A 26,939-nucleotide genomic window follows, 5' to 3' on the forward strand; every position below is an offset into this window, starting at 1 on the left:
TAAGGGTGGAAAGCCTTTCTTCGTAGGATTTGTTGCGCAAGGAAGGGATCATTTTTGTTGCCCGACGCTGAACACCTTCTAATTTAGCAATGTCCTTTGCATGGTGAGGAGACCAAAACTGTACTGCATATTCCAAGTGGGGTCTGACTAAACTATTGTAGAGCAGAAGTATTACATCTTTATTCTTGAATAAAAAGTTTCTTTTAAAGAAGCCCAACATTCTGTTCGCTTTATTTGCTGCATCGATGCATTGATGTGAGGATTTGAGGTTTGATGTGATTTTAATCCCCAGGTCCTTAACGCATTGAACGCTTGTGAGTTTAACGCCGCGCATTTCATATTCGAACTTCTTATTTCTTGTTCCAACTTGAAGGACCTGGCACTTGTCTACGTTAAAGGGCATCTACCATCTATCCAACCAAGATGAAATTTTGTGCAAATCCTCTTGGAGGCTTTGCCTGTCTTCCTCAGTGAGAACCGAGTTACCAATCTTTGTGTCGTCTGCAAATTTACTAATGCGATTATTGAGTCCAACATCCACGTCGTTGATGTAAATAATGACGAGCACTGGGCCAAGAACCGAGCCCTGAGGGATGCCACTAGTGACCGGCGCCCACTCTGAGTTAAATCCGTCAATTACCACTCTTTGCTGTCTGTTGCTCAACCAATTCGCGATCCATTGGTTTACTTGACCGTCATTACCTATTTGCTTTAATTTATAAAGTAATTTATGATGTGGGACTTTATCAAACGCTTTCTGGAAATCAAGATAGATTACGTCCAATGATTTGGTTACGTCATAAACTGAGAAGAGGTCGTTATAAAAGGTCAATAGGTTTGATTGGCAGGATCTTTTGTTACGAAAGCCATGTTGTGTGTGTGTGTGAGAGAGAGAGATTTACATAGATTTACATAGAAAATCAGACCACACAGACCCCATGGTCCAGACTTGGTGGTCTGTCCTTAAACCTAAGTGATTTTACATTAATCAGAAGACTCCAAAACGTTGCATTTCTACTCTAGTTGATATTAAGTTGAAGGAAGTGACGGTCGAGCTTATTTTTGAAGGAGTCAATCGTGTTACACTGGACCACTGATGATGGGAGCTTATTCCATTCTCGCACTAGCGTTGGTGAAGAAAAATTTGGTGCAGTCTGAATTTACTTGTCTACATCTGAGTTTTACGCCATTGTTCCTCGTAAAGTGTCATCGATCATAAACAATGTTGATCTATCTACATTGAAACCATTAAGTATTTTAAAACATTCGATCAGTTTTCCTCGGAGGCGACGTTTCTCAAGAGAGAACATGTTAAGGGTAGAAAGCCTTTCTTCGTAGGATTTGTTGCGCAAGGAAGGGATAATTTTGTTTGACGCTGAACACCTTCTAATTTAGCAATATCCTTTGCATGGTGGGGAGACCAAACTGTACCGCATATTCCAAATGGGGTCTGACTAAACTGTTGTAGAGCGGGAGTATTACATCTTTATTCTTAAATAAAAGTTTCTTTTAATGAAGCCCAACAGTCTGTTCGCTTTATTTTCTGCATCGATGCATTGCTGTGAGAATTTGAGGTTTGTCGCGATTTTGACACCCAAGTCCTAGACGCATTGAACGCTTTTGAGTGTAACGCCGCATTTCGTAATCAAACTTTTTATTCCTCGTTCCAACTTGAAGGACCTGGCACTTGTCTACGTTAAAGGGCATCTCCCATCTATCCGACCAAGCTGAAATTTTGTGCAAATCCTCTTGGAGGCTTTGCCTGTCTTCGTCAGTGAGAACCGAGTTACCAATCTTTGTGTCGTCTGCAAATTTACTAATGCGGTTATTGAGTCCAACATCCACGTCGTTGATGTAAATAATGAAGAGCACTGGGCCAAGAACCGAGCCCTGAGGGACGCCACTAGTGACAGGCGCCCACTCTGAGTTAAATCCGTCAATCACTACTCTTTGTTGTCTGTTGCTCAACCAATTCGCGAGAGAGAGAAATGATGAATGACTATTTCCTCTCAGTTTTCACGCAGGAAGATCTAACAACCATTCCAGAGAGAGTTCAGGTTTATGAGGGCGAGGAGAACGACAAGTTGAGGGATGTGATCATCACTAGGCAAGTAGTCCAGGATGAGATTGGTAGGTTGAAGAAAAACAAATCGCCGGGGCAGGACAAAGTATTCCCACGGAGAGAGAGAGAGAGAGAGAGAGATTTACATAGATTTACATAGAAAATCAGACCACACAGACCCCATGGTCCAGACTAGGTGGTCTGTCCTAAAACCTAAGTGAATCTACACTAATCAGATGGCTCCAAAACATTGATTTTATATATATATATATATATATATATATATATATATATATATATATATATATATATATATATATATATATATATATATATATATATATATATATATATATATATATATATATATATATATATATATATATATATATGTTAGGGTGCTTCCATCGTCCCGGGGTGAAAAAAAAACCGTGCCATTTTATTCCTCCAGGGCGTAAAATTGTTCGTTATTGTGAGGAACCCGCATGCCTGAAAATTTTTTCTTATCAGATTATATTTAGAGGTGGCGCAGCGACCTTGAATGTTCTGTTTATCATGTCCTCTCATGATATGACAGCTAGGTTCATTACAAACAATTACACTCGAACGCCTGTCATCACAACACGGATCAAAGAACAGATAAACATGGAACCTCTTCACATACACAGACAAGCACACAGACTTACACTTATGTACAAGATCGCAAACACTCACATTGACATTGACCCACATACATACTTACACAATGCAAACAGCCAACGTACTCGTAAAACACACATCCATAAATACCAAACATATCACACTAACACTGATGCATACAAGCACTCATACTTTCCACGCACCATACGTGACTGGAACAGCAACAGATTTTAGACTGCAGTACAATAGACTCATTCAGAAAACAAATACACACTCACTTGTCACCACAACACATCAACATTAACAATTACACTTGATTCACTTCCCTCCCCTGCACACTCTGCTCCCCCGTCCCCACCACAGCCAACACAAATATGCGTGTTATGCACCTGAAAGGTGCCCTGCGCATTATCATCCAGATCCAGATCACGTGTGGGGGGCTCCACTCACACAGCTCTCTTGGACAGAGTGGAGTCTAAGGCTCTTCGTCTCATCAGCTCCCCTCCTCTTACAGACAGTCTTCTACCTTTTAAATTCCGTCGCCATGTTGCCTCTCTTTCAATCTTCTATCAGTATTTTCACGTTGAATTCTCTTCTGAACTTGCTAACTGCATGCCTCCCCCCTCCCGCGGCGTCGCCGCACATGACTTTCTACTCAAGCTCATCCATTTATTGTCTAAATCCCTTACGCACGACTTAACCAGCATCTTCACTCTTTCATCCCTCACGCGGGTAAACTCTGGAACAATCTTCCTTCATCTGTATTTCCTCCTGCCTTCGACTTGAACTCTTTCAAGAGGAGGGTATCAGGACACCTCTCCTCCCGAAATTGACCTATATTTCGGCCACTCCTCTGAACGCTTTTTATGGGAGCAGTGAGTGACAGGCTTTTTTTATTATTGTTTTCTTTTTTGCCCATGAGCTGTTTCCTCTACAGTATAATATATATATATATATATATATATATATATATATATATATATATATATATATATATATATATATATATATATATATATATATATATATATATTAGAGTGCTTCTAAAAACTCAATGTTTGATTTCGCTCTCCTCCAGGATTTTATTGGTTGTGTATTGGTGTGAAATATTTCCACGAAAAATACTTTTGAAATACTTTAATATTTAGAAGTGACTGCATCTGAAATTTTAATGCTCGGTATTCTCTTGAATTTTCCGCTTCTCTCCTTGCAAAATTACAGAAGCTGAATATATTTGAGTTTCTAAGAACTGAATTCATCAAAACGAGGTTCAATAAATAAGTGTAAGCACTGTAGGTAGTGAGGGAAGAATTCTTCAGTTGTTCAAGGCTGCTGCTTTGGTCGGGGCACTGTATTTTTTGCGGTGAGCCTCGACCACTTGGAGGAGGAATTGCTTTTGTTCCTCTGACACGGTGAGCGAGGCATTGAACTCCGTCATCAAGGCCACCCCACGCTTGGCCAGATCGTTGACGACCCTAACGGACTTCACCAGGTCGAGAGAGCGTTGATATTTTTCGTCAGCAGCCCACTCAAGAGGGTCCTTCTGAAGGAAATCTTCGTTGACGTGGAGAATGTTGAAAAACCTCTTCGTGGAAGTTGTCACGAAGTCGCTGAGGTCCATGTTCTGAGGTCTGTTGACTGGATGAATCCGCTTTGGAGCGTCCTTGGGTCCCGGCTTGTCTTTCAGGTTTTTCAACATCTTCCTCTTCACTTCGAGTGTCACTTGATCGTCGAAAAAGGCAAATCACACTAATGTCTCCGACAAATACCACAGATGCCTACTGAAGATGGTTGTGGCTGCTGTGGATATCTCCTTGCTTGGGAAATCCTCCAGCACTTTGAACAAATGGAGGTCGTTTCTAGGGGCTGACGCGGAAGAAGGAGCCTGGAACCAGTACGTCGCGTACACCTGAATGATGAAAATGGCGACTTCTTCCAAATGATCCCAGGTGGTCTCACTCCATGTCTGGCGTCGAGATGGACTCAGACGTTGATCCATCAGATACTGCTCTCGAAAGATGACCATCTTCAAGGTGTAGATGGCTTGACTCATCCAACACGCACGATGGATAGCGCCAGGGTAACGGAAGCGAACTCCCTTTGGAGGCTGTCCACCAAGAAAGATGATGGTGAGCTCCAACAATTCCCTGTAGTCATCTCTTGGTTGATGCTGGTGAAGTTGGTCAGTAGCAAACATGATTACTTCCTCCCTCCATTCTGCGACCCGGGATCTCATTTCCTCGTCGACCATGGCAGTACGGAACAATGTTTGATCGACATGAGGCCAATATTCCTTGAAATGATGGAAGAGCTCAATGTTCAGAGACTTGGACGTGCCATGAAGGCCAAAGACTTTCTCCAGGATGATCTCGGCAACATGGTGCCTATAGGCAAAGGTTGAGGAGGTCTCGCTCCAGTTCCCGCTCAATAAGGACACAAACTCCGCCTTTCAAACCGGTATTTGATACTGTAGTGTCAAAGCAGAGCCCACTTATTCGATCCTTCAGTCCCCATTCGTCCAGAGTCTGCAAGATCGACGTAGCCATCACAACCGCCGTACCAGCGTGCAACTTGGTCACGGCATGAAGCTTGACAACATCTTGGCCAGAAACCAACACAGGGAGACGATCTTTGGTCTCTTGGCCAGGAAGAGAGCAGTCCTCCATGATTTTCCCGTCCCAGTGTAGGATCAAGGGCACTTGTGGTCTGAAGGTATCTTTAAGTTCCGTAGCCAGAGCTTCCCTGCACTTGATACGAGCGCGTCTGATTCCACTGGGGCTGATGATGAGTTCGCCAACGTTCTCGCCAAGGTGGCTCGAGGATGCCATGGCTGAGAAGATGTGAGCAGCCTTCCTGTTGCTGACGTTTGTGCGGTCCAAGGCAACGACAACCTCTGGAGTGACGACTTGGACTACGCCTCGGGCACTTCGTTGTCGCTTTGGAGAACGAACGTCTACGTCGGGGTCGAGATCAGATCCAGATCCTTCAGCTTCGAAGGCTTGACTGCTTGAGGACGAAGACGATTCCAGTTCCACGGTTGTAAAGGCTTGAGCCGAGGATGCCTTCTCTCGAGCCTGTCGCTCTGCTTCAGCCACGGCCTTCATCGTCTGTCGCTCTTCTTTCCGCGCAAGAGCCAAATTTACTCCTGCCATTCTTCCCTGCCTCCATTTCTCCCGTTGAGCCTGAAGGAAGAGCTTGTCCTCTTCAATCTTGATCATGCTCAGAGCATCTCGATGCGCAATATCAAAGAGCTCCTTTGCCCTTTCCACAAAGGCTTGTTGCTGTGGGACTGCTGAGGCCCGAGACCGACTCTTTAACAAGCCTTTCCATTCCTCGTGATACTGGTGACCTGTACCACAACGTAATTTCTGGCTCGCGTGGGGATACGGGCTCGACTCCAAATCTCCAATAGTTCATCCGCGGTGGCCCTGACCAACGGTCTGCTTCTCTTCCGTGTGGTGATGGAGGAACATTGACAATACTTCAAGGCCACTGGGCAACTTCATTGACGGTAAAGTGCTGCCCACTGGTCCTACAAGCCACACAAGGGAGGAAGATCTTGTTTTTGGCATCTTCGAGGAACATGGGAAAAAAAAAAAAAAAAAAAGCAGGTTGTAATGACCATAATCGTCATATCATGAGGACATGATAAACAGAACATTTAAGGTCGCTGCCCCACCTCTAAATATAATCTGACAAGAAAAAAATTTCAGGTATGTGGTTTTCTCACATTAACGAACAATTTTACGCCCTGGAGGAATAAAATGGCACGGTTTTTTTTCTCACCCTAGGACGATGGAAGAACCCTTATATATATATATATATATATATATATATATATATATATATATATATATATATATATATATATATATATATATATATATATATATATATAGATAGATAGATATAGATAGATAGATAGATAGACTGATATAGATAGATAGTAGATAGATAGATAACACAAGATTCAGAATGAAAAATCTGCACTATGATAAAGGTTAAAATTGTCTAGCTTGAGGATGACCTCAGCCAAAATAATACCTTAAAACACATTACTTACCAGAAATAAAATTTTATTCACTATTTAGACAGGGAATAAGGACATTTACCCAAGTTTGTAGGTGATAAGGAAGGAAATGAGATATGGATAGAGTTATTATTACCAAACACTGAACTCCATACACCTAGTAAAGGTCAGAATATTTGAGTTTTGTGAGTGACCTTGAACAAAGTTTTACCACAGCCTCATATTTTACCAAGAAAAAATCAGTCTCAGAGATAATCTAAATATTCTGGTAGCTTACAAACTTTAACATGGATTTGAAATTAGATTACACCCAGTTCTTACAGCTTGCCATCAGATAATAACATAGCTGGGCGTTGTCGTGATAAGTTATCGCGATACCTTATCACTGATAACAAAATCGGGTTATCGACTATCCCCTGCTTATTTATACATATATCGGTATCTTCGTTACTTTTGTAACCAAACTAGCGATAATCGCTACTTTTTTCCGCCTTTCAGAAAAAAAACGTTGTCTCCTCCTTACTGCGCATGTGTGGCCCGGGCGCCCGGCGTTGTATGAAAAAAACTTCGGGGTATAAAATATCTTCGGTGAAGAGATTTCATACTTAGATCATCAACATTAAAACACTAGATTACTTTTTTTTATGTTAGATTAAAAAATCACTATATGAAAAAGAAAAATAATTTAACTTTGCCCCCAAAATGATTATTCACTGGCTGAGATTTGTGATCCTGTTGTAAAGAGCACAAACAGAGACCAGCAGCTTGTGTTATCACGTAGCAGCGTGGCGCGTGGTCTCTCAGCTGCGTCTCGAGTGACGGAGTGAGTGCCAGTGTTCCAGTTCTCAGTGCTTCAGTGTTTCTTTACTGAAGTGACTTTTAAAGTGTTAATGGTGATAAGTAAGAATAACTGAATAAGTAGTAATGGGCCAGTTCATGAGAGACCAGTGTTTGTAAACAAAAGCGCCAGCTTTTGACGGTTGGGACGCCAAATAACACAACACCGGTTCAGGCGTTTCTAGTATTACCGTCCATGTGTACGTGTCAACGTGTGGTTTTCAGGTTTTGTAAGTTTTCTAAATTATAGATAATGAAAATTTGAATTCATCTATATTTTTCTGTTTGAAATATCAATATATAGTATCGTTTTCGCCTATCAGACTTATCGCTACCTAATATCGGAGTTGTGGATTTATATCGGGTATTGGTTATCGGTTATCGCCTATATTTATGTCTCCAGTTAACGAATATCAGTTATCACCAATAAGGTTTTCCATTATCAGTTATCGTGTATCAGGAATAAGGTTTTCTGTTATCATGCCCAGCTATGGATAATAACAATGTCACAAGAGGACACAGCCTTAGCCTTGACCTCCACAGGGCCATAGATTCAGCAGAAAAAAATAACAGGAAACTTCACTGATAATATTGGAGAGGATAGTCACCTTTAGAGTAGTTAATACGATCAATATGGATTCTTTTTCGGTCCCTGAGTGCAGTGCGGTAACAAATGACGGTTAAGATTAGTTTTAGGTCCGTGCCAGTATCTCATTACCTACCTTATGAAACATCAGTATCTCTTCATATATCTTTTCTACAAACCTTCAACAGTCATGGAAATGCTTTGAAAATCCAATTCAAGGACTTTTTTTTTTACTCTTGAAAATAGGGGATAATGTTTATGAAAGTGCGTCGCCTCCTCTGGCGACAGTGCAACTGGTGTTGCGAGAAATACCTCCTTGCTGAAATAAGTCACATATACATGTGTGTGTGGGGTCCAGGGCGCAGCCTGTTAGTAGGTTGTAAAGTTCGGTTGGAGTAGTTTAAATATGCTCCCCGACCCTAAACCCTCTGCGAGGTATTTTACGGCTGTGGCGGCTGCAGCATCGTCGCGGCCGCCGCCAGAGGAGGCGACACGCTTCCGTAAACATTTTCAAGAGTAAAAAAAAAAGTCCTTGAATTGGATTTTCAAAGCGTTTCCATGACAGTTGAAGGTTTGTAAAAAAGATATATGAAGAGATACTGATGTTTCATAAAGTAGATTATGAGATACTGGCACGGACCTAATACGAATCTTTACCCAAATGACTTCTGGAAAATAGAAGGGGGGTTGAGGGAGGCGAAGCCCCCTGTTAGGGAGGGCGTGGGTGTTGAAGCACCCCTATTAGGTAGGTTACGTTGAGTTGTTAGGTTAGGTTAGTATTAATTTTTTCGGCATGCGGTGTGGGTTGGCAGAAACATGCAGCACGGGACAGTACTGGGCAGCAGCAGGGGGTTGGTCTACTCCATGCCCGGTGGTAATGGGTGGGAGCGGGGCTGTGGCAGGTGAACCTCAGGCATTGAAGTCATTCATTTAGCGATTTCCAGAAAAGAAATACTATCTCCATAATAAAAAGAATCATATTTTGTCCAGAAATGAGCAGTCACTGTCTCGAAATTAGTTGGATACCCTCTCTTCAATAATCCTCAGCTTCTTTGAGGCAAAGGTCTTATGTTGAGTAGCTGACCTGTAAGTGTAGTCTGTAGCCTTTGTCAACAATTTAAAAAATGAATGACTACTTTGAGAGATCCAGAGAAAAGGCACCCTTATGAGTAGTTATAGACACCCTTACCTCTTTACAATCACTAAGGTGACAATCCTCAGGATAACATAAAAACTCACCCCAAAATGTGTGGTTCCTCGAGCAGGGCGAAGTTTTATTTATACTGGAGCTCAGTCTAACGCACTTATCAAAACAGTCCAGTTATGTCCCGTCACGATGACAACTACCGGCGATGACCGTCCGCCAGGAAGATTACTTGTTACGTCACGACCATCAGCTGATCCACCACCTGCCCGTCTTGGGGCCATGGTCTTCAACCGCTCGTGGCCCAGGCACATATTTGACAAGGCTTTCGTAGTAGGCATTTCCAAAGGTAGTTTTATGACCATGGCGGTAGTTTGACCCTTCTTTTGTACCATGGAGCTAGAATAGCATTCATAAGAACCCGACTGATCTCCCTTTTGGCCTTTGAAAATGATGTGAAGGGTTTAGCGGAGTGCCGACCAAAGGCCATAGTCTCCTTGGTGCCAACCAAGAGATTCTTTGGTGCCGACCTTTGCCTCTCTGTTTTAGTACCGTGCCAGTACTTCATTACCTACCTTATGAAACATCACTAGCTCTTCATATATCGGTAAAGATTCGTTTAAGTACCGTGCCAGTATTTCATTACCTACCTTATGAAACACTACTAGCTCTTCATATATCTTTTCTACAAACGTTCAACAGTCATGGAAACGCTTTCAAAATCCAATTCAAAGACTATTTATTGCGTTGCGGGAATATTATCATTCCTCCACCACTCTGATAGTGTTGTGATATTCTTGTGTTTGTGTGTGTGCTTTACAAATCAATATTGTTTACTGCTCTGCAAGATTGTATTTTATTATTGAATCATACTTGAGACCCTATAGCGCACCTTTGGGTGGAATGGAGCCTGTAAACCCAATAAAGAATAAAGAATAAATAGCGGATAATATTCACGAAAGAGTAGCCTCCTCTGGCGGCCGTCGCCGCAGCCGCAAAATAGCTCGCAGAGGGTTTAGGGTGGGGGTGCATAACTACTCCAACCGAACTTTACGACCTGCTAACGGGGGGAGGGCTTCGCCTCCTTCGACCCCCCATTCTAACCAGGGACCCCCCCACCACACACACATATATACACACACATGTATATGTGACTTATTTCTGCAAGGAGGTATTTCTCGCAACACCGGCTGCACCGCCGCCGCCAGAGGAGGCTACGCTTTCGTGAATATTACCCCATTTTCAACAATAAATAGTCCTTGAATTGGATTTTGAAAGCGTTTCCATGATTGTTGAACGTTTGTAGAAAAGATATATGAAGAGCCGCGAGACACCGTGCTTTGCAGTCGGCGCGGTGCTCGAAGGGCCAATAATGGCGCCCATCAGCCTTATACACAGGGCCGCCTATATCGGGACTTTCTCTATCGTAAATTATCTTAAATGATTTTTTTTCAGGTCTTTGGTTCATTTTAAAAGTTTTTTTCCATATACGGTAGGCCTCAAGGTATGGCCTTTGAGTCCCTTGACTGAGATCTCTATCAAGAAGGGCCTCTACATGGCCTCGGCGCGCAGTCTAGTTGATAACTCTATGACTGGGCAACAACAGCTGTTTACTGTTGACAAGTGACATCCTTCAGCACCGATGGCGTGGACGACCGTGTTACTGAGAAGCGTCTCTTCCAGAGTGTCACTCCTCGGACACAGATTGTCAACTCCTGTGGTAAGCTAGAAATTATGTATCGTTACCATCAAATAAAATTTACTGATTGACAGGCTTATCTGGATGAGTACCAACGCAGCGCACTCAACCACCCCGACTTGTACGTATCTCTCCCCTTCTTTCTTATTCATTTGTAATGCGGGGAAAACTGAGAAATCGGTAACCTGTAATAAGTGATGTGTTCTTGTGAACCAGGTGGTTACGAACCGCAAGACAGACAGACGAACCAGATGTGGGGCTGGTGGCATGACTACGCCTCGGCCGAAGGTGCCGAATGATCATTAGTTAGTCTATTCATGGAGGATTGACGAGCAGAATTTTTCACCTGTATTGAGTGAGAGAACCAGTTGCATCGAAACTCTTTCTGAACTGGCGGAACAGGCCAATTGGATGTTAACTAAACCACCGATAAATGCTTTCACTAGCCGCGGGCAGTGGGAGGGGAGGTGATAAGCCGACTGTGTGAGGGTGTCTCCCTCACACACCGTCTTGACCTCACCCCCACAGGTACGTTGAACCCAACTCCTAGGGACCAAGCTTGTTAGTGTGTTATCTTGATACAATGTTAATGTTACTTAAAGAGTGAATTGTCACACACACCGTCTTGACCTCACCCCACAGGTTCCCTAGCATACTGAGTGAGCTGGTACCTCACTTGTTGTGTGTCATTATATAGAGTACGTGAACATCTCCTTTTGTGTGGGCTCATGGTCACCCCCTTGGTATCTTAACCCCACATGAATACCTTGCCTCCATGATCATCTTTGTGAACACATATCGATCGGTGGTTGAAGGGATACATTTTATTGTATAATTATGCACCATAGAAACTTGACTAGGGTAGTTTTTGTTAGCTATGGCCAGGACTCTATATCTATATATATTTTATGAAATTATGTGATTGAGTAGGCCCTTCTGGTGATTGGAATGATGAGTTTTAATCAGTGTTTTAAAGTAACTTGGTAAAAGCTCGCTACCATTACCAACAGAATGATGAAGTGTAAATAATATTGTTGCTTAACTTCAGTAAGCTCGCTACCATTATATACCAACAATGTGAATAAACCTCATAAGTTAACCTTTTGTTGCATCACCCTAACAACTGTGAAGCTACACTTGATAGTAATATATTAAAAACAGAGGATCGAAGCTGAAGGCAACACACATTGACATCATAAATACATTTTCACTCTCACAAACAGTACTCCAGCCAACACGAACACAAACTGTAACGCGCCCCGCTGGCCACGGTGGCCCTTTGACCACAGCACACACACTTGACCTTTTTCTCACCAACAACATTCTTAACATAACAAACACTCAGGTTGTTCCAGGACTTGGTGACCATGACATACTCATCGTTGACACTGACCTCTGACCGATTAGACATTAACAGATTTTTCCTTTTTCAAGGGCTGACTTAGACATGATCAAACAAGGCCTAACTGCTTTCAGCACTGACTTTTTTGCGACTGGCCCAAACACAAGACCTCCTTCCACCAACTGGAACAACCTGAAACACACACAAGTACCTTGGTATCCATCTCTCAACTAACTTGAAATTCAGCACCCACATAGACCATATCAGTGCCACAGCCAATAGAACACTGGGGTTCTTGAGGAGGAATTTACATAACTGCACACCTGACATTAAATGCATAGCTTATGACACACTTGTGAGACCAACACTGGAATACTGCTCCACGGTGTGGGATCCTTACACACACAGAAACATTGATAGGTTAGAACAAATCAACACCAAGGCGGCTAGGTTTATTACTAACAATTACACTCTAATGCCTGTCATCACAACACGGATCAAACAACAGATAAACATGGAACCTCTTCACATACACAGACTTACTCTTATGTACAAGATCACAAACACTCACATTGACATTGACCCACAAACATACCTACACAAGGCAAACGGTCAACGTACTCGTAACACACACATCCATAAATACCAAACATATCACACTAACACTGACGCATACAAGCACTCATACTTTCCACGCACCATAAGTGACTGGAACAGCAACAGATTTTAGACTGCAGTACAATAGACTCATTCAGAAAACTAATACACACTCACTTGTCACCACAACACATCAATATTAACAATTACACTTGATTCACTTCCCTCCCCTGCACACCCGGCTCCCCCGTCCCCCCAACAGCCAACACAAATATGCGTGTTATGCGCCTGTACGGGCGCCCTGCGCATTATTCGTCTAGATCCAGATCCAGATCCTTCTCTCCATGGGGCCCTTTACTTGAGCTTGACCTACCATCTGCAGCTATTGTGTAAGAGAGTAGGAAGTAATGCTGGGATCACACAGCTGTGATTTTGCCTCTGCAACTAACTGCGACACCAAAAATGTTGGAGTCTCAGCTCGGTCGCCACCCGAGAAGCGCAATTTGTTGCGACAAGAAAGATCTCACTATCCATTACAACGTGTGCTCAATCTCCGTTTGCTTAGTCGTAGACCTTTGCAATCATTGCAGGCGAAACAAGGAAAGATCGAATGCGTATCGCAGCTTACTGTAGTTATCGCAGCTTACTGCAGTTATCGCAGCTTACTGCAGTTATCGCAGCTTACTGCAGTTATCGCAGCTTACTGCAGTTATCGCAGCTTACTGCAGTTATCGCAAACTTGTGCAGGGATTCACTGTATGCACATCATAAGCACCTGCGACGCACGATCTATTATTGCAATGGATAAAGATTGCTGCTCAACTGGCTCTTGTTTCCAGTTCGACTTTGCAATGATGTACTGCAATTAATCGGGGCCACCTGCTGGGTGTCCCCACAGGGACGTAAATGAGGGGTGGCTCCACCTGCCTGTAACTAGCCAATTTACCCCTGCAGGAGCAATGCTAACACCATGAGCCTCATTGACTTTATCGACAGTGACATTGTGAAGACTCCTCAGCTAGTGGGAGCTATAGTGGCCTTCGAGAGATTGCACATAATAACCCACCAGTATGTTGTACAACTGATACAGAAAAGGACAGCCCGAAGTACTTGAGTACGTGGATACCTGACACGACGAGCCACCAAAGGCCACTATCAAAATCTGATGCGTGAGCTGGCTGATGAGGACCCTCTGCTCTATCAGAACTTCATCCGCATCACTGAGACCATTTTCAACGAGATAGTGGAGCGTGTTTGACCCTACATCGAAAAGATGACGACGTTCTGGACTTTGGTCTTCATAGTCTTTTTGGGGGGGTTGCTATCCTTCCTCTCCTTCGGCATGATGTAGAAGGGGTCCTGAATGGGACAAGACATTGTGTGGCACATTGTGGGTGGGAGCGGTGGTTGGCAGAGAGAGAGGCAGTCGTCACCAGAGCACAACAGTGTGGAAACCAAGTGAGGGAGCGTTGCTTGCCCAGCTTATTTGTAGGAGAGGCTGCTGCGATACCTCATTGTCACATCTCGCAATGAGAAAGTTGCTAGATTCGCCAATGATTCGTCGCAGGCTACTGCAATCATTGCAATGATATCGTTGCCGAGTCGCAGTGTGCTGCACTTTCAATGCGTTCACACTGCGATCACGCTGCGATGAGTTGAGCGATATGGGAATCGCAGAGATAGTTGCAATCTGTTTTGAACATTCCAAAACAAATCGCAGTGGTGGCCCCATCACGCGATCACCCGCGATACGTGGTGACGTTGCAATGCTTCAGAAAGACTCTCTGCGATTCCTGTTTCGATTGTTGTAGCAAGAGCGTAGTAGATTGCGATTTCACCACTTTTTTCACATTTTCGGTATCGCAGTAAGTCAGAGGCAAAATCGCAGATGTGTGATCCCAGCATGATTCTTTAGCTTTCCAGTCACTCCAGCTCCTAGTAACTCCGGCTCCTAGTAACTCCGGCTCCTAGTAACTCCGGCTCCTAGTAACTCCAGCCCTGATGACAGACCTTTTTTTTGCTGGTAGGGGGGGTTTGGGCCGTGACCGCCCATATGTATGTTTCCCCATAGGTTATTAAGTTCGCCATTTGCGCATTCGCCATTTGTGCACCTTCAGACCACCCATATGTGCGCAAATGGTGAGGTTTGACCGTATGTCCATAAACATTAATGTACATTAACCAAAGTTTTTTCATTCCCTTCTCTTCCCTATTATTGTGGCTTTTTACTTGTTCTCCTCCCTCTTCATGATCCACCATCACTGTCGTTTTGCACTCTTAAAAAAGAAACTTTTTCTGACTGTTCTTCATTTATGTGCTTTGTTCACAATTTCCCTCATCTCAACTCTCTCCTCTATGCTCATATTTTTCCTCATGTATATTTCCTTATGTTGCTCTATATATATATTTATCACTATTAATTGTAAACTTTCTCCTCTCTCTCTCTCTCTCTCTCTCTCTCTCTCTCTCTCTCTCTCTCTCTCTCTCTCTCTCTCTCTCTCTCTCTCTCTCACACAGGTATCAAGAGGCTTTTCTGATGAAGACAGGGAAACAAGAAATGCTCGGAAGGCCAACGTGACTGAGGTAATTGCTCTGCCCAAGTTGTTCATAACACTGGGTCACACAAAAATTTTTTTAAGTTGTCTTAAGTTTTTTCAACTGATTTAGGACAAATTTGCACCGGTGAATCCAAAAATGACACCTGTTTCTCTCGATCAGGTCAGGTTTTTGTGCTATGTCAATTTTTAAAAGTCCAATCTTATAACTAAATTGATTATATTTTTTGTGACATTTTCAATTAATTTTTGTTAATATTTCTCATCCAAAATAGGTCTTTAAGATAAAGAAACTCTTTTTCTAACACAATTCATTAATTAAATGTTACAAAAATTGATAAGTGTACATTGAATAGTAGACACTGATAAAGGTAAGTATACATGTAAATTTGATATTAGGTCATCAATGTTCAAAATTCAGGGCATAAACTTCCATTTCTTCAAACTCCTAGAATGCTCAGCGGTAAGGATGTCTCTCTTCAGAGTCCAACAATAATCAGCCATCATGACTGCATCCCTGCGTCCCTGACACCTGGTCTCAATCTCTTTCATGTCTTGATGGAATCTCTCCCCCTGCTCATCGCTCATTGATCCCAAAGTTTCAGGAAACTGATCCATATGTGAGAATAAGTAATGCATTTTCATGCTCATGTAGCATCCGAGGTTTCTGTAATCAGTCAACATAGTGGTGACAAGTTCTGTGTAGTTCCTGGCCTTCTTGTTGCCCATAAAGTTCTTCACGACAAGAACAAAAGCCTTCCACGCTTCCAGTTCCACTTCGTTCATTGAGTTTTCAAACTGGATCTCTGATAAGCTGACAGAGTTAAGGACTGTCAAAGATGCCAGCTTTCAACTTCTCCATGGTCAGTCCTGGAAAAGTGTGGCACAAGTAAGTGAAGCAGCCACCATCCTTGTTCAGAGCTTTGGTGAACTGTTTGATCAAGTTGAGCTTGATGTGCAACGGTGGGAAGAGTATCCTGTCTCTGTCCACCAGAGGGTTGTTTATGACGTTCCTTGCTCTGCAAGGCACCAGTTTCTCCCGTACAGGCCAGTCCTTCTTCGTGTAATGCTGAGCTTTGTCCCTTCTATCTTACATGCACAGAAAGCATGGGTACTTGGTGAACCCGGACTGTTGTCCCAACAAAAAGTTCACCATCTTCAGGTCAACACAAATCAACCACTCATGCAGATCTTAACGAATTTTCTCCAGCATATCCTTCACAGCTTCATACTTCTCCTTCAGTGTAGTCGAGTGAGCGAGGGGTACAGAGGCAAACTGGTTGCCTTTGTGCAGCAGAACACATTTCAGCGATCGCTTGCTGCTGTCAATGAACAGTCCAATCTTCAGGTTGGTACTGTGGCACTCCAAGCTTGTGCAGAAGCTGTGCAATATCTGCACAGTACATCAAGTCCTTCTCTTCAAAGAAAAAACGGAGGTACTCTTGATGTCTGTTGTGATCGAAGGTGATGCGAGCACTGTCAGAGAGGAATTTCCTTTCCTCCAATCTGGATGCCAACAGTTCGGCAGAGGACTTTGACAAGCCGAGATCGCGAACTAGATCATTTAGCTCCTTTTGGGAATAAGGATATGGAGCATCATCGCCAAGAACCACTTTTTCTTCTTCATTTTCTGCAACACTGGAGGAATCTTTGTCACTAATGTCAAGAAGTTCTTCAAAGACAGGTACTGGAATTTCATCACAGTGAGCTACAGGACAACGTGCTGATTCAAGATCAGGATACTTGAGGCTGCTCCAGTTCTTTCTGTTGATCCCAGTCAAATCAATAACGCAGAAGTAGCAGTCAGTGCCATGGTTTGTCGGCTCCCTCCAAACCATGGGAATTCCAAACATAAGACAACTCTTCTTGCCCTTGGTCCAACGACGCAGATACTCGGTGCATGTCTTGCATACCATGTGTGACGCCCAAGCTTTATCCTGGTCACCAAGTTTCATGCCAAGATAAGCATGGTAAGCACGCTTTATGAAACTTGTGACTGGATTCCTGTTAGGAACAACGGTGTATCCGCCGCAGATGTAGCAGAATACATCGGGCTTATTTTTGCAAGATCTTCTGGCCGAACCCATTTCATTCACCTGCAAAAGAAAAATACCAGCTAGTCAAAAATTGGCACATGCAAACTCTTCAGAATTCATTTATTTAAAGAAATAAGAAAGAATTTTGCCTCATATTAATAGAAAATACCCGTACATGTAAAAAAAATGTAAAAAATACCATCATGTAGCAATAGATAAAAAAAAGTTGACCTGATTGAGCAAAACCAATGTGATTTTTGGATTCAGCACATCAAAGTTGTCCTAAATCAGCTAAAAAAAACTTAGACAATAAATTTGTTGTTGGCCAGTGTAATAATAATGATCTGAATTCAACAATGGGCTCATTATATATATATATATATATATATATATATATATATATATATATATATATATATATATATATATATATATATATATATATATATAATATGTGTGTAGTAAACCCTTAGTACAACGGACTAATTTGGGAAAAACTTAGTTCGCTAATGACGAAAGTCTGTTAGAATGGGGCGGAAATTTAAAAATACGTATAATAATACCAACAAACCTAAGAAACGAAAGTATGTACCGTATTTCCTGCCATATAAGACACTTTTTTTTTCAAAAAATAAGATTAAAAAAATCACCCTGCGTCTTATACGCCGATGGTTAGGTTTTTTTAGGTCTAGGGGTTATTGTTACTGGTACGAAACCAACACCCAAAACACCTCCATTTGACACAGGAGTTCCCAGATGTCCCCAGAATGAAATATACCATATTTTGCGGCGTGTACGCGCACTTTTTTTTCACTCAGAAAATGATAATGAATAGTGATGCAATAGAAAAGAAAAGTGTGAATAAGCAGAATAGAGGAGGAGGAAACGTGCAGCGATAAAACCGTACAGGTCACAAAAAGAAGAAGATGCACCCACGTGGCGCGGCGTGAACACGAAACACAACACAGAAGACACAACACGGCCGCGGCGCCGTGTGCTGGGCACCTCGGCAGTCATGGTTAAAGCAGCTATTACTCGGGAACAGTATTGACAGAGCAGGGTGCTTCCTGACACGACTGTTCGGCGATCGTGGGGTGGACATGGGTGGACAATAGTCGATCGACTCTAACTTGAGCCCTGTGGCCCGGGTAACTCCCCAGTGTTTGCACATTTAGCGATGAACTGCGCATGGCGATCTGTCTCTCTGTTAGTCTGTACATTATCTATTTATGGAATATATATATTCATAATATGACTGCATGGTGTCATGAATGGCTTGGGATTTGAGGGAAAGACAATGACTCTGTAAACCTTCCATTTCACTTGACAACATGGCTCATGCGATGGTGCCGTACCATTCACCCTTCCGCCACCACGGAAGACTCACGTAGGTCTCACTCTCGCGTCCTGCACAGCCAAGCAAAAGATATATAATGTAAATAAGTGAGAGAGAGAGAGGGGGGGGGGTAACGAGCTCCTCTGAGGAGAGTGATGGGGTGATGTTGCATTAGCGTGTCTCAGGGGAGCCGTGCCTAAAAGCTCAAGTTAGATTCGATAGACTATAGTCTGGAGGTATTTCTGCTGTTCAGCAGCCCGGTCAGCAGACGTTATCCATGATGGGTGGTCTTCAGAACAGCATGTGGGTAGTTTTAAGCCACTCGGCGGTGACTGAAAAATTCGAGGTGGTAGCGTGGGGATTCGAACCCGCGTCGTCCATCACGCGATGAATGTGGGCCCAGCATGCTACCACTCAGCCACCACCTACCCTGGTGCGTCTTATACGCCGGTGCATCTTATATGGTGGGAAAACAGTAATTTTCTATTGTGTATGTAAAAAATTAAATGGGGTTTCACAGAATGAATTATGAATTGATTGGATACGCAATGATGACACACTTCAAGTTAGATAAACACTCCTTAATTCCAACTACAGTACCCTCGAGAGTTTTGTGCTATCCTAGTTTCGCTATCCTAGATTTTCTCGCTCAATCCTGAATTCTTACCATCCCAACTTTCGTGCATTATCACCCCAAGTTTTGTGCTGCTTTGACATGTACAGGTCACGTCTACCTAGCGTCGGCATCACGCGAGATTCCTTAAAGCGATGTCACACTGGCCGTTTTCCTTCAACTTTTGGGGCTATTGGCGGGAGTGACTTGTCAGTTGTCCGTACGGATGGAAAACGGTTGGGTGTATGAGCAACCACGCAGCTGTATATAAACAAACATGATGGCAGTGGCTGAGGAGTGAGGAGCAGTGGAAAACAGCCAACCCCAAAACTCGTTAAGTAGACTGGCAGAGCTGCCTTGTTTACTATTTAATCTATACAGGGTGACTGAATGCTTTGTTTACATTGTGACTACGGACAACCAACATTGGCCGTGTGTGACACACACCCGGAAAAGTTGGAGTTGCCAGTTGCCACTCACCAATGCAGTTGAAGGAAAAAGGCCCAGTGTGACACCAGCAGCTTAAAGACATGGTCACACAAGCTAGTTTCTTGGGAATTTTCCACTGAAATTATCTCCCGACAATTTTCTGCTTCGAATTTATCCTCAAGTTTGGACACACAGAGGACTGTTGCATTCTGGGATATATCAGCTGAAAAGCAAAACAAACAATGGATCCAGACGTTGCAAACTTTGCTTTGTGGTGTTTGCTGAAGAAAAAGAAAAAAATGAAAAGAAAGCATTTGTTGGTTCGTGAGTGGTTAGCTCGGAGACAAAGGGAGAGTGTGTTACAGCTTCCTACCATTAAATGCTATGAGAATGCAACAGTGAGAACCCAGACACAATGAGGCAGTGGCTACGCTTGGACAAGACTTAAGTCCAAGACTTGCTCAACCTGATTACTCCAAGCTTATCTAGCTTCGTGGAACTCATTGTGGTACTGGAATAAACACGCGGATAGCTACTGGACTGATCAGCTGATACGCTCTTCTTCTTGTGACCACAACTTACCGACCTCACGAGAAAATAACCAACATGCTGGTGACAGAGTTTCTGACAAGAATTTTGATGAGTTTCCCGTGAAATGCTGCCGACATTGAATCTCTGTACAAAATTCCCAAGAAACTAGCAGTTGGGTGACCGTGTTCACATGTGCTGGGGCGAGATTCACAGAGATGCACTCTAATGGCCCATGGTAAAAGCTATAAACTAATGATTTAACAATTAACGTTGACTTCAGATTCACAAAGCTTTCGTTTCATCATAGTTAGAGGCTGCTGATTGGATGAGCGCCGCTGATGATATCATCAGATTCGGCGAATCACAAGCGTGTTTTCAGAACTGTCAGCCAATCGTAAGGTAACCAGCCGCCTTCAGCTGCGGTTTCAAAACGACCTGTTCTCTTTTCACATTTTCTTCATTTTTACACAGTACGTACTTTGAGATAACAAGGGAGTAAAGTGGGAAAAAAAGGTCAGCTTCTCCATGGGCCGGAACCAATAAGCGCTTTTTCAGTGTTTTCAAAACCCCGAGTTTTGCGATCCTTGAGTTTATCGCTATACCTGCGGAACGAAGTAAGCGCGAAACTTGGGAGGGTACTGTACCACTCAATAACTGTACCTACGTGGTCCAGATGTAATGGACCGACGTAGAGCCATACATAAATTAATTTCCAATACCATGGATCCTTAATACTTACAGGGAATTCAGTGATGCTTTAATCGCCCAAAAATCACATGGGAAATCAATTTAAGTGTACAGTACCCTCCCGAGTTTCGCGATCCTTGAGTTTCATGCTTAGTCCTAAATTCTTACCATCCCAACATTTGCACATAATCACCCCGAGTTTCGCGCTGCTTTGACATGTATGGGTCATGTCTGCTTACCGTCAGCGTCACACATGATGCCTTAAAAGGCGGTGTCGCCCAGACCATTTTCCTCCAAACATTTGGGCTATGGGCAACCACTGTTGCCGTATGCCCAACCAGAAGCGATTGGTCGGTGGTCTGTACAAATGGAACATGGTTGTGGCTACGAGCAACCGCGCGGCTGTATGTAAACAAACAGACGACAGCAGTGGCTGAGGAGTGAGGAGCAGTGGAAGATGACCCACCAAGAGACTCGTAAAGTAGACTAGCAGAGCTGCTTTGTTTACGATTGAATTAGCAAGATTAGAGAACACCCTGTACTGTGAAACCACAGTTCAAAAAACTTTTTTCTCTGGTCTATGAAAATTGTATGAGGACTCCCGGGTTTGTGTTCCTGGCTGTCCTCCTGCGAGCTACACATGCTCAGAAGAGAATGTAAACAAACAAAGACTTGTTGATAAACAGAGCTGTTCTCATGCATCCCCTGACAGCATGGCTATGCTCACCACTTGCCAACTCCCCCCACCTCATGAACCTTTGATGCCCTCTAGCCCCCCCACCCCCCCAAAAAAAAATCTGCCAAAATTATGGGTCTGCATATGCACATCGCCAATTTTGTTTTTTTGAAAATAGCAAGATCTTATTTCCCGTAAGTTTACCCATGAATCACTAAATCAAGGGTTCTTAACCGGGGGTATCCAAACCCCTTGGGGGTATGAGGACCAAATGCTGGGGGTATGGAACTCATTCTCTGAATTAATGAACACATGGATATTTTTTTCCAATATGATTTTTATGTAAGATCAAGATCCTACAAATGGCATTATAAGACAGCAAAATCATTAAAATTTGGAACTCATTCTCTGAATATTATTACATATTATATATTAAATAAGATGATTTTGGCAGTCAAGTGAAGGGGATATGTGTCCATACTGAACAATCCAATGGGGGTCTGGGATCATCAAAAGGTTAAGAACCCCTGCACTAGATGAAGACTATTTGTTGGCTCAGGAACACAACACTGGTCCTCACAGTACAGCTCTCTGATGAGGTTTGGGTAAACACTCCTGTCCTCCCGTCCTCGGGCCCATAATCGTCCCCATATGGCGTGCCTGTGGTTCCTCCGTGCCACAAGTTCTCATTCTCACCACTACACACGTTCAGCCAGTCCATCCAGCCTGACTCCGCCCACATAAACACGTGGATCAATTAACAACACACACACACACACACACACACACACACAAGGAGTGGTTTAACAAAAGATGCAAGGCGGCTAGAAAGAGAAAGGAGGAAGCTTGGAAGGGATGGAGGAGACAAAGAAGAATCAACTCGTGGAATGATTACAAACAAGGAAGGAAGGAATATACAAAGATTAGAAGAGAAGAAAAACGGAAATATGAAAAAGATATAATTGACAAGTGCAAAGACCAACCCAAACTATTCTATAGGCATGTGAACGGCAAATTAAAGAATAGAGAAACAATCGATAAACTGAAAATGGATGGAACTACATAAGAAGACTCGGCAGAGATGGCAGAAGTGATGAACAACAGCTTTCATAGAGTTTTCACAAAAGAAGACTAATTCGTACAACCACCGGGCCAGGAAAGAGGAAGGGTTATGCAGGAGATACAGTTAACAGTGCAGGAGGTCAAGGAAAGCTTGAACAAGCTGGATGTAGGAAAGGCGACACGGCCGGATAGAGAATCAGGGTGGATTTTGAAAGAATGTAGTGAGCAATTTGCAAAGAAACTGCACTCCATAATGAGCACCTCCTTGAGTGAAGGAAGGGTACCACAAGATTGGAAGAGAGCAAACATAGTACAGGTAACTCGATTTACGCGAGTATAGCGTCCTTGAAGAGGTTGCGTAAATCAAAAACAATGTAAATCAAACAAGAGGTAGGTTTGTATCGAAAAATAAATATTCACTTAATTCAGAGAGAGAGAGAGAGAGAGAGAGAGAATATCCATATCACCGAGATATCCACTCAGGTACTCAGTCTCAGCCTCACTCGTGTGAGGAAGAAATAATAATAATAATAATAATAATAATAATAATAGGTTTATTAAAGTATGGCAGCTGTTAGGCTGAAAATATACAAATTAAAAATACAATAAACTATCATACTAAATAGGCTACACTAGAGGGTGGGGAGGGGAGGGTTGGAGGTGGTTTAGGAGAGCTAAAAATAGAGACAAAAGGGAAAGGGAGGGTGGTGTTAAGGGAGCACTGAGAGGGTGGCGGTGAGGTGTTAATCTGCACTGCGGCTCTTTGGGTTTGACTATCACTGCTGGGCATTGTTGGTGACACAAGATCACCATGAGCGACTGGCTAGTATTGGTACTGGTACCGGGCAGTCTGGTACCGGTACCATACCATATAGCTGGTACCGGTACCAGCCCACCCCTATTGTTGAGTAGCGTGGCAGCGTGGGTACTGTATTGTTGTTCAAGTGGCGCGCGGGAAGAACTGAACTCATCTGTGTGGCCGCGGCGCCGTGTGAGTCCAGTAATGTGAGACATCTGGTGGTCACTCCTTAAAATATCGCGTATAAGTGAAAAAACATGTAAATTAAACATTTATTTGGATTTTGGACCCCGCATTATTTCAAAAACGCGTAAACCAATCTCACATAAATCGAGAGTTACCTGTACCAATTTTTAAGGGAGGAAAGAAAGAGGACCCTTTAAATTACAGACCGGTATCACTCACTAGTGTGGTTGTGAAGATATGCGAGAGGCTGGTTAAAAACAGGTGGTCGGATTTCTTTGAAAGTGAGAAAATTATCTTGGATTGCCAGTTTGGATTCAGGAGAGGGAGATCGTGTGTCACCAACTTGTTATGTTATTACTCAAAGGTGACAGATTTAATACAAGAGAGAGAAGGCTGGGGGGATGGAGTGTACCTGGATTTGAAAAAAGGCATTGACAAAGTACTGCACAGAAGACTAATTTTGAAAATTAAAAATAGGGGTGGAGTGGGTGATGGACTGATTAAGTGGCTGGAGGACTTCCTAACTAACAGGGAAATAAGGACAATAATCAGGGACAAGGTTTCCAACTGGTGCCCAGTGAGGAGTGGGGTCCCGCAAGGTTCAGTACTGGCACCAATAATGTTTGCTGTTTATATAAATGATATGGTGGACAGAGTGACCAGCTATGTGAGTTTGTTTGCAGATGATGCAAAGCTATTGAGACGAGTCAATGATGTGAAGGACTGTGAGGCATTGCAGAGGGACCTGGACAAAATATGGAAGTGGAGTGGTACATGGCAGATGGAATTCAACCTTGGGAAATGTAAAAAGATAGTTTGGTAGGAGTGGTAGATGTGAATATGATTATAAGATGGGAAGTGAGATAATATGCAGAGGAGTGGAAGAAAAAGATTTGGGAGTGACTATCTCAGAGAACATGTCACCGGACAAACACATCAACAGGATAACGGGACAAACTATGAATTTGCTGAGGAACATAAGGACGGCATTTGTGTATTTGGACGAGGAGATGATGAAGAAAATAATAGTTACAATGATAAGGCCAAGGTTGGAGTATGCAGCAGTGGTCTGGTCTCCTCACAAAAAGAAGAACATAAGAAAGCTGGAAAGAGTGCAGAGAGTGGCAACTAAGATGGTACCGGAACTTAGGGATCGGACTTACGAGGGGAGACTCAATAGCATGGGGCTCACAACCCTGGAGAGAAGAAGAAAAAGAGGAGACCTGATAGCGGTGTACAGGGTGGCGAGCGGGGTGGAGAATCTGGACAGAGAGGACCTGTGTGTGTGGAACGAGAGAGAAATGAGAGGACATGGAAAGAAGTTAAGGGCGACCACGTGTAGGTGAGAGGTGAAAAAGTTTAGCTTCCTAAACAGAAGCATTGAGCTGTGGAATGGACTGGAGGAGGAGGTGGTTTGTGCAAGAAACATTCATGATTTTAAGGAAAAGTTGGACAAGAGCAGATATGTCGACGGGACAGCGTGAGCGTTGCCCCTACCACCAATGCAGTGGGAGGAAAAAGGGCCAATGTGACACCAGCTTACGAACAACTGACAACTTACTCCCAGTTGGGCGTATGGTGTGACACCGCCTTGAGGCAGTGAGGGTGAGCTCTGGTGATGACATCATTGGACTCAAAGCGAATCACTAGTATGTTTTCAGAACTGTCAGCCGATCGCAATGCACCCGCCTTCAACTGCGGCTTCAAAATGACCCTTTCTCTCTTCAAATTTTCTTTGTTTTTCCAAGGTAAGTATTTTATGATAACAAGTTTCATGATCCTTGAGCTTAGTGCTATACCTTCAGAACAAAGCAAGCACGAAACTCAGGAGGGTACTGTAGACATTCATTCATTCATTCATCTTTGACGCCTGCTCCTAGGAGCTCCCACCAGGGGATGGCCACGGCAGAAGAGTTTCCATCTCTATCCAAACACTCCCTCCTTGCCTGCTCAAAGTTTCTCAAGGATCTTTCACCCCTCTCCCTGACATACTCCTGCACCCTATCCCTCCATTGCACTGGAAGTCATCCTCTAACATTCCCTCCCTCTATCTCTCTCACATACACCCTTTTGGTCATCTTACTCTCCTCCATTCGCTCCATGTGGCCAAACCACTTTAAAGTCTGTCGCTTCACTTCTTCCACCACTCCACACTTCTTCCCTTTACCCCTGTGACTCATTCCAAAACACTCATACACACTTTCATTACTCATTCCATCCATTCTACTCACACCACAGGCACTCCTCAAATAACTCATTTCCACTGCCTGCACTCTAGACCTCTGACTTTCATTCCACACCAATGTTTCACTTGCATATGTGAGGGTTGGTACTATTATTGTATTTGTCAAATCCCTCTTTACCTCCATGCTCACACTTCTGCCATTCATGATACGTCCCAAAGACCCTACCCTCTTCCTTTGTGCAGTGGCAGTGTCGTGGCCAGTGAGGTTCATCCTATAGACACTTCTGCTAAGGCCATTCTCCTTCAAGGAACATGGCGTCAGAGATGTAGTTAGATAATATAAATAAAATTAGTAATTCTCTCTCTCTCTCTCTCTCTCTCTCTCTCTCTCTCTCTCTCTCTCTCTCTCTCTCTCTCTCTCTCTCCAGTCTAAGAATTCTCCTACAGTCTTTGACCGCATTCTGGATGGCTCCATCAAGGCTGACATTGTGTATGAGGATGCTGACTGCCTAGCATTTCGTGATGTTGAACCACAAGCACCGAAACATATTCTGGTGATTCCCAGGAGGAGGATTGCAATGCTTGGAGATGTTGATGATACTGATCAGAAGGTAAGCAAATCACATAGCAGGGTTGGGCACTGCAAACTGAAAGGTTAATTTCCACTAATCCTCTAACCACTAAAATCTTTATATTGTTAGTGCTAAACCACTAAACACTTAACCCGGTAGCAGCGATGGGCCATATTTGTGGCTTTGCTGTGTAGTAGCGACGGGCCAAATATGTGCCATGATATAAATTCCCCAAAATAGATAATACATAATCTGATCACAAATGCTTTGATATATATTATGAAATGGTTTGTGTGAGGGGTGATTTTTTCTCATTTTTCTTGCTTGGAGGGACTG

At 43.2% G+C, this 26,939-nt stretch overlaps 1 protein-coding gene and 1 long non-coding RNA gene across 6 annotated transcripts in view; one reads left to right on the forward strand and one right to left on the reverse strand.

The window, feature by feature from the left end:
• LOC126984299 (androgen-induced gene 1 protein-like) overlaps positions 1-10,340 on the reverse strand; it is a 149,404-nt gene extending 139,064 nt beyond the window's left edge. The window contains exon 1 of one of the 5 annotated variants that reach the window (XM_050837925.1): positions 9,394-9,790. The gene's annotated coding sequence lies outside the window, so the exon portion shown is untranslated. Of the gene's footprint in view, positions 1-9,393; positions 9,798-9,948; positions 10,110-10,190 lie in introns of those variants that run through there. The other 4 variants (XM_050837924.1, XM_050837923.1, XM_050837922.1 and 1 more) reach the window with 4 other exon arrangements.
• A 683-nt stretch (positions 10,341-11,023) lies between these two features.
• LOC126984302 (uncharacterized) lies at positions 11,024-26,532 on the forward strand. The gene is made up of 3 exons (XR_007736559.1): positions 11,024-11,118; positions 15,454-15,519; positions 26,460-26,532. It is a non-coding gene; the product is annotated as an uncharacterized LOC126984302 (long non-coding RNA).
• Positions 26,533-26,939: the final 407 nt, after the last annotated feature.

Source organism: Eriocheir sinensis, chromosome 56, assembly GCF_024679095.1.
Source record: "Eriocheir sinensis breed Jianghai 21 chromosome 56, ASM2467909v1, whole genome shotgun sequence".
In the NCBI taxonomy this organism is placed as follows: Eukaryota; Metazoa; Arthropoda; class Malacostraca; order Decapoda; family Varunidae; genus Eriocheir; species Eriocheir sinensis.